Here is an 8,882-nt window from a genome sequence, read left to right as displayed (position 1 = left end):
AAGCCTAACAATACACACGGTCACAAACATACAAACCCGACAATCACTTGCACACCCAAACACATCCCCTGTTAGAGAGTAAGATACACGCTTGAAGCTTCCCAATGACGCATAAATACCCATCAAATTCCCCCTTTGTATCCTCAGTCCTATTTTGATGTGTAACTCTGTTATATGAAGCTGCCCCAAGACACATAAATACCCAAATAAGACATTACCACAATGAACAACCAATGATTGTGAACCATGCTGTACTCAAAGCCTGTAGGTCATAGAATGTTGATTGCTCCCTACTATTTTACACATTTGTTAAACCAAAATTTCAAAACAAACAATGAATGAAAGGAACAAGAACAAAAACAAGAACAAGAAGAAGATGCAAACAGCCGAAATAATAATCCTCTCTGATCAAAACAATGGTAGTCAATTTGACAAACCACTGTAGACGGTTGGATGCAATATTGCTTCTTTGCAAACAGCAGCCAACACAAAACATTAATAAGAAGCCAAGCTACTGTACAGAAGAATCATAATGTCTAGCCGTAAAGAAAAAGGTATATAAAACCAGACAGAAAAAGACTAGTGCATAGAAAGTAGTACTTGTCTATGGATACTCGCAGGGCTAAGGCAATGAAATTTCTATCAGCAAGACCAATCATCAATATTCCAAGCAGGCAACAGACAGCTGAACTGAAGGTTAAAAATCAGTAGTGCGTGTTGTGATCCTCCACAGATCTTTCCTACAATAAATGGGAACACAATGAATAACTTGTTAACAAGAGAGTGATACTAACAAGATAAATTAATAAATAAATAAAAAGGAATATTTAAATAAGTCCAACAATACAGAGTCACAAACATACAAACCTGATAATCACGTGCACACCCAAACACACCCCCTTGAGAGAGGGCTGTGTAGGTCCACACACATGAAGCAGCCCCATTTTTCAAGCAGCATCATATGTCCCTCGTATAAAAACTTGCAATGAGGTAATAACATGCACTACTTAAGAAATTGGCAAGATGAAGAAAAACAAATCTCAAATGATGCACATTTTTTTCTTTTAAACTCTGATTGGTTTGGGGTGTGGTATGTAATTATCAAATTATGCACTCACCATCATCATTCCTGCCGGAATTCTTGTCACATCAAAACTTTCAAGCAAGTGGAGCAATGATATCTTGGTTATTATACTTCAAAAACCATTCAGGGGGATAGGAAAATGATGATTCAACATGAAGATGCCAAATCATGATTCTTGAGCAGTTCTGGGGTAAGCATTCCATTTGGCTTTCATCCTCCACAACTTGTTCCATAAATGTGCTCACCTGCAATGCAAATTAATAAGGTCAATCATAAGACACAATCTATGACAACCCTACTCTGTGTTATGCTAAATAATCTTACTTATGCTTATAATTATGAGCTTGATATGATTTTGAATACTAATTATATGATTATATGTGTTTTTGAATTTCTATCTGTTCACCGTAGGAAAATCTGTTTGATTTTATGTTATAAAATTTAAATTGAAGACCGTAGAGGCAGCAGAAATCGAAATTGACTGTGTTATTGCGATTAGCCTAATTTTTAGAGCCTACGGTGAAATTTAATTAAAAATTGATTCAGATCGAATTAATTAGATTAAATTGATTAAATTAAGCACAATTAACTAGTTCTAATTAAGGTTGATTAGGGAAGTGTATATAAAGAAGCTAAATGTGCTTAAGCTCATTACATGAGCTCAAAATCTGAAAATAAACACTCAAGAGAGAGAGTGAGCTGATTCTAGAGAGAGGAAGAGAGCACCCTTGAAGATTTTGCTAGAGAATTAGCTCAAGAACTAACTAAAGTTTGGAAGGTTGAAGCCTCTAGGTGAGTGATTGAACTCACATTCATGAGTTTAAATTCATAGCTAAGTGAATTCAAAGAGGATATGAAGTTAAGAACAAGATTTGAGATGGAAATGATGAAATTGAGTTCAATATGTACATGCACGTAACAAATTGCTATGAATCTTCATGTTTGTGTATAAGACATGTTAAATAAGTTGAATTGGTAGTCATTTGAGACATGCATCCATGAATAATGAGGTTATGAGGCTTGATTACATGTTTTGAAGATGATGAATTCATGTAAGATCATACATGCATGAGTCTCAAAGTTATGAACATGAAATTGAATGATTTGAGCTTGTACGAAGAATTTTATGGCAAATTGAACTTCAATTCTTGTAAAATTAACTTTTATTTTCATGTTAGAAGTAATTTGCCCAAGATATGGAACTTAACATGCAAGAAAAACAAGATGGAATCAAGTTTTGAACTTCAAACATAGTTCTGGAAATTCCAGAATTCGACATGTCCGCTCGAGCAAGGAAAATGTCACTCGAGCGTAAAAATCAAGCTCCCAGAAGTTTTGCAAACATTGATGTCCGCTCAAGCGAGAAGAATTGAGCTCGAGCGCCCACTCACATGTTTTGACTCTTGGCTCAAGCGACCAAAGTCACGCTCAAGTGCAAAAATAAGGCAACCAGTACTTTTGCAGACCAAAGGGATCCACTCGAGCGAGAAAAGCTGCGCTCGAGCAGAGGGCCCTATTTCAGAAATTTTTGAAAAGCTGTTTATGTACCAAATTTTGTTCTCTTTTATTTCTGAGCATTCTTAGGCACACATTGAGCATCCTAATGAATTAAAGAACACGAAAGAGGCCTATGAACATTAAGTAAACTAAAGAACTGATTGAATTGTATTATAACCCAATGTGTTATGAATTGTGTAGGGTCAAGTGCAAGGGCGAATCAAGCACCGGAACACTGTGAGTAATATCTTAGTAAAAATAACTTGAGTAGATATATATTATTTGCTAAACGATACCTATGTCGTAAGTTCCTAAACTTCTGATTGATATTGTGAATGAAATATGTGAAGCAAATGATATATGATTATGAAATGGGCCGAAGGCCGTTCGGTTTACTTGAAGAGGATATAACGTGGGCCTAACGCTGTTTTGTTTATCTGTGAAATGGGCCAAAGGCTGTTTGGATAAAGAAATGATTGGACCTAAGGTCGTTTTGAATGCGAAAGTGAATGTGAACATGACCATGGATCATGAGTGTGCACAAATGTGAATATGGATTGGTTGGACCCAAGGTTGTTTTATATACGAAATGGATCCAAGGTTGTTTTACGTATGGTGGACCTAAGGTCGTTTCGCATATATTGGATCGAAGGCCGTTATGCCTAAGGATTGAACCTAAGGTCATTTTGTATGTAATGGACCAAAGCTCGTTCTGCAAATACGAGTTGAACCCAAGGTCGTTTGGTACATGAATACGGATATGATATATGATATGTTGGACCTAAGGTCGTTTTGCGTTAATATCGATCCACAAGTTTGGTCTATAACTTATGATTAAACGAATTTCATTCATGAACTCCTTTACTTTGGTATTATTCACTGGGTGTTAGCTTATTCTTTATTTATATGTGTGTAGGTGAGCAACGAGGCGTCCAACCCCAGCCACAGTGAGTTAAGAGGAGCAACGTTTTAAGGAGTCAACCAAGGTCGCCTCACGCAAGAGGCCATGTTTTTGTTTTACTTTCCCTTTTGTCCTTTTGCGGTCATGTGTTGCCGAGTTGTGTATAACCTTGGTTTTTGTTAACACTGACTCTTGAACGATCCTGGACTTATGTAGTACATAATATGGATGTGTGCATAGCGTGAGTTATTACACTTTTATGAGAAAGTTTTTGTTAAAACCTACCATCACCTACTCCACCTACTACACCTACCACCACCTACTACCACCTACTACACACCTACCACTACCACCTACTCCACTACATCTCCTATATAAGGAGCCCCTCACCATTTGTAATAGACAACATACAATATCAATCAATAATACATCAATATATACATAATTGATTATCTCTCTCTCTCCCTAAACATCAATTCTTACAATTTTGGATTATGCCATGTTTGCACAACTCATTGGACAATCTTTGTAAGTTCTTGTTTCTGCTATTTGGCCCCTGTAATTAAAAATGATTTGATTTCTGACTGAGGCCGTAAGTAATCTCATAATTAATGGCCGGTTATGACCCTAATCCATGGGGGCGGGTTCAGGCGATGACACAATCACAATAAGGGTACTTTTGTCCTTTCTTGAGGGTAAGCTTATTTTTTCAGCAGAAGACAGAGTTGTTTCAGAAATTTAACTAACCATGTTGTTTTGTGAACCAAAAATCAATGTCTAGATAAATTAAGAGGAGACAAAACTAACTTGAATTCCCTCATTGACTGTATCAAGCTGCCTAATAGGCTCAAGAGTGGGCCGATGCCATTGTTTTGGATCCCAAAGTATAGTGCTATAGAAGGCAAATCCTGACATTTCAGCATGGAATCTCCAGAATCTTCTAGACACTTCATTTGTGTGCCACCCAATAACTCGAGTCCCATTACAAATCGGACCCTCCAATATAGCTCTGCTATTGCTCTCCACTAGCTTGGTCACTGTCCATGTTCCAAAATGCCTGCAAGTTGAAAAGTGTCAGTCAAAAAAATGCTCACATGGATGAAGAACAGCTACCAGCATTGTGTGTGTGTGTGTGTGTGTGTGTGTGTGTGTGTGTGTGTTTCTTTTCTTTTCTTTTCTTTTCTTTTTTTGCACTTGTTCAAAACTTAGGCCCCTTTTGTGGTTGTTCCTGCTTATTGTAAGCTTGGATGCATCTCGAAAAATGCTTTTCAGGATAGGTAATTTTCAGCATGTTTTAAGTTGTTCTCAAATCAAATTTACCATACAACTCTTTAAGAGCTTCTGTTTTTAATAAACTATAAGCACCCCCTATTAAAGCAAAAAGGGGGGGCAAACTATTGAGAGCAGATAATGCACAAAGCAAAACCGTTCAAGGACCAAAATGCCCCATCAGCTAAGGCAATTCAATAAAGAAGACACCACATTACTGCAAAGAGAAGATCATGCGGTAACTAAATCAGTCATTAGCAAGGGAATACAATAGCTCTCTTACGTCAGGGCCACCTCATACTGTCAAATATGCCTGTTCAAGTATCAAACTACTCTAAACCCATTTGCTTTCTGGTTTCTAAAAATTTTCAACCATCTCTAAAGCAAAGGAAGACATAATTGATGTCAACTAATCTGAAGACATATTTTAGATTTAAGATTAAACCAACTCAAAGTTCGCAAAAAAACTTTCCTCTACCTTATGAAAATGAGTGTAAACAGCCAACAGAATTCATAAGCCTATGAGACAGAGCTGCAAGTCAACGGGATGAAACATAGGAAGTTGATGAAAAATTAAGGACCATAATCTCAAGTTAAAACTAAAGTTTGCTAGTGACTACATCACACCTTAATGTTGGGTGGCTTAAGACCTTCATTCAAATTTAAAAAACAGCTCTGAGTACAGAAAGTTAATAAAGACCAGGAAAAAAAAACTATGCAAGATATAAAGCAATGAATTGATAAAAGGGAAGTACCTGATTTGCCTCATCCGTCCAATGAGATCAACAGAGTAGATGTTATCATCATCTGCAAAGTAAAAAACTATGCAAGATATAAAGCAATGAATTGATAAAAGGGAAGTACCTGATTTGCCTCATCCGTCCAATGAGATCAACAGAGTAGATGTTATCATCATCTGCAAAGTAAACGATTCCATCAAGACGGTGCATTTCGATGTGAGTTAGCGCCACATTTCTTTGGTGCACACTCCTATCTTTTATGTCAGTTAAGTTCTTATTGCACACAAGATGCCTATACATAACACTGTTTCTCCTTAATATGTTAGCTGTTTCTGCAGACTGAGAACCCATATCCACAACAAAGGAGGAGGGATTAATTTTAATGTGTGCACCAAACGGTTTAGATAATAGGCTTGAAAAGGCTGAGCATATGTTGGGGTCACAATGATTAAAAGTCCATAGAGGGCCATATTCCAATCCTTATTGAGTGATTGGGTGACATGGGTATCATCAGAAGTCCCATTTTGTAGTTCCAGCTTCATCACTTGTGGCCATAACGTAGCATTGTCATTCACTAGTGAACTGTCTACTAATGGCGTAGCATTTCTTGGCATAGCATCCAACCACTGAACGTTTTCAAGGGATGGAACCAACTCAAAGGAGAACCCCTGGTGTCTGGACATAAGATTCACAGGTAAATTCATCGCAAATGGGGTAAGCCCAAAGAAAACCCCAACCATGAAACATATGAAAAAATCGACAAGAGACCTCCTCCAAACTTGCCCCTTCGGTTTTGGCCTCTCCCGAGAAGATCTTTTTGAGAAAAGACCAAGTATAAAAGTTTGAGTCCTATAAAAGGCATAGTCGAATGAACTAAAAGAAGATAAAAAGCAAACCGTTGGCTGGTAGTTCCGAGTATAGGACTTTGACAAAGGAGAAGCAACTGAACCAGCTTCCCCATTTCGTAAAGTTCCAGGTCAAGGCAATGGCAACAGAGTACTTCTGCTATAAACCATTAAAACAACCCTACTAGAGAGCAATCTGATCTTCTCTAAACTTCAATTTCTTGCAAGGAATATCCAATAGCAAATCTAAACCCTAAGCGAATATGTTTTCTACTCGAGCATTCTATCAAACAGCTTCACTACGACCAAATATGTGCACATCTCATTGAAACCATATCGAATAAATCTTTTAGGTAAGTGTATCAGATAAATTACCCAGTTCAATAGAGTATATTATCCGCCTCAACTTACAAAAGAATCCTCAACAGTGAGAAATCGGGATGAATCGAATCAATAAAAACAATATAAAAATGTAAGAGCATCCCCAGCAATCCCCCCAAACCCACCCCTTACCTATTTTAAGGAGTTTAAATGGTTTTATACACCTCCAGCAGAATCCCTAAACAATTTCCTAAATTAATATTTGTTACAGTGGCTCTCTATTTGCTACAGTGACTCCCTATTTGTAGGGAGTCACTGTAACTCCCTTATATCTGAATGAATTAGCCAAAACTTGCTTCGCCAGTCATCCACCCGGACGTCCGGCCGGTTGACCACCCCTTCACTGCTCTGCTTTACTCTGTCTATCCTCAACTAAACCAAATAATTGAAGCATATATTGTATAGATATACACAAACAGTGATAGATTGAGAGAGAGAACTTGAGTATATATATCAATTTGTCAAAGGACCTGGGTATATATATTTCAATTTGTCAAAGAACCTGTGAGAGAGAACCTGGGTGAACACCATCCCAGTTCAGAAAATCCAAGAAGAAGATGAAAAAGTAAAAGAATAGAGAAAGAATATTTTCATAATATTTTAGGGAAATAATAGGGAGTTTATTGAAAAGAGTAGATGAAAAAATGATTCTTAAAATAGGAAATGAATTTTTTAATAATATTTTAGAGTAAAATTCAAGTGGGTTGCTGGGATGCTCTAACACTCAATAATTTGTGTATATCAAGCATGACAATGCTACAAGATTACCATTTAACTTCACAATAAAACATAATCTCCTTGAACTTCAGTCAACCCAATATTCAAGCCCACCAGTTCTAACTTTCTTCTCACATAAACATCGTCAAATAGAACCACTAGAAATTTATCATAAGTCAAAATGTAAGGTAACGTTGGGTAGAGTTTTGTAAATGTGATTTGAGAATATGAGTTGTATTTTAAATTTATGGCCAAGTTTGAAATATTGAGAAAAAATTAAAAAGTCAAAAAGTTACTCAAAAAGTTAAAAAGTTAACACTATTCACTAAAAGTCAACAATTACTGTTGCACAATTCCCAATCTTAGTTTTCCCTTACAAACTAATTTTTACAATTTTTTAATACACATTTTTTCATAAAAAGTCAAAAAGTTAATCCAAACATCCATATTTTTCTTCTCAATTTTTTAGTCTAAAAAGACAAAAAGTGCACTTATTTAGGACACCCCAAACAACCCCATGTGTTGTGGAATTATGATTTGAGTGTAGAAAATTTGTTTGGTTATAGTTTTTAAATAGAGTATTGAAATGTGTTTTGAATATGTATTTTGAATTATGTTTTGAAAGTTTGATGTGACATGTGAAATAATAAAATTTGTTTGGTAATGTGTTTTCAAAATAGTTTTCAAAATTTAATTTAATCAATAATTTATTTTGAGTGTACACAACTCTTATATCGATATCCGTATTTTTTATCAACAATAATAATCAAACTATATTTAAAATACTGAAATTAAAAATTGTTTTTTTTTAATTAATTTTTTTCAGTAATTTTTGTTGAATAAATTTTTTTTTCAATTTATTTTTTCATTTTAAAATAAATCTATGTCAATTATTTTGTGTCAATTAAATTTTTATATCAATTCATTTTTTACGCCCGTACAAACATCTTGTACAATACATTTTTAATTTTTGTTTTTAAATTTTGTTGAAGTCAATAACTTTTAAAAATACATATTAATAAAAATTAACATAAATACACTAAGTTTAATAGATTATAATACAAATCATATCATAAACCTTATAAAAATATTATCAATTTTTTTTCTCATTTATTACACGTTATTAATTTATTAGGAAATGAGTACAAATCAGACCATTATTGAAGGACCATACGCTCATATAATTGAATTCACCTATAAATTTACTATTTTGTCCCTCTCTATTTACATTGGAAGTGAACAAAATATAAAGGGTAATTTAGTAATTTCATGAACCTACTACCTATATACTGAGCCAAAAGAAAAGGGACATCATAGCTGTGTATATCAGTTCACATGCACTTTTCTGAAAAACATTATTAATATTATAAAAAAATAATACATAACAAATTAAAATATAAAAATAAAAAATAAAAAACCAAGCTTCAGCCTTGTTATAAATTATGATA

At 34.9% G+C, this 8,882-nt stretch overlaps 1 pseudogene across 1 annotated transcript; it reads right to left on the bottom strand.

Annotated features, from left to right (window-relative positions):
• Positions 1 to 234: 234 nt before the first annotated feature.
• LOC114283354 (putative beta-1,4-xylosyltransferase IRX9H) lies at positions 235 to 7,183 on the bottom strand (annotated as a pseudogene). The gene is made up of 4 exons (XR_014344520.1): positions 5,616 to 7,183; positions 4,290 to 4,539; positions 1,119 to 1,329; positions 235 to 740 (listed from the first exon to the last, which is right to left on the bottom strand). The product of XR_014344520.1 is annotated as a putative beta-1,4-xylosyltransferase IRX9H (transcript).
• Between the last annotated feature and the right edge of the window lie 1,699 nt (positions 7,184 to 8,882).

The sequence above is a fragment of the Camellia sinensis genome, chromosome 11 (genome assembly GCF_055761805.1).
Source record: "Camellia sinensis isolate YWXY chromosome 11, ASM5576180v1, whole genome shotgun sequence".
Classification (NCBI taxonomy): Eukaryota; Viridiplantae; Streptophyta; class Magnoliopsida; order Ericales; family Theaceae; genus Camellia; species Camellia sinensis.
Note: the sequence above shows the minus strand (reverse complement) of the source record. Positions and strands in the feature narration are given on the sequence as shown.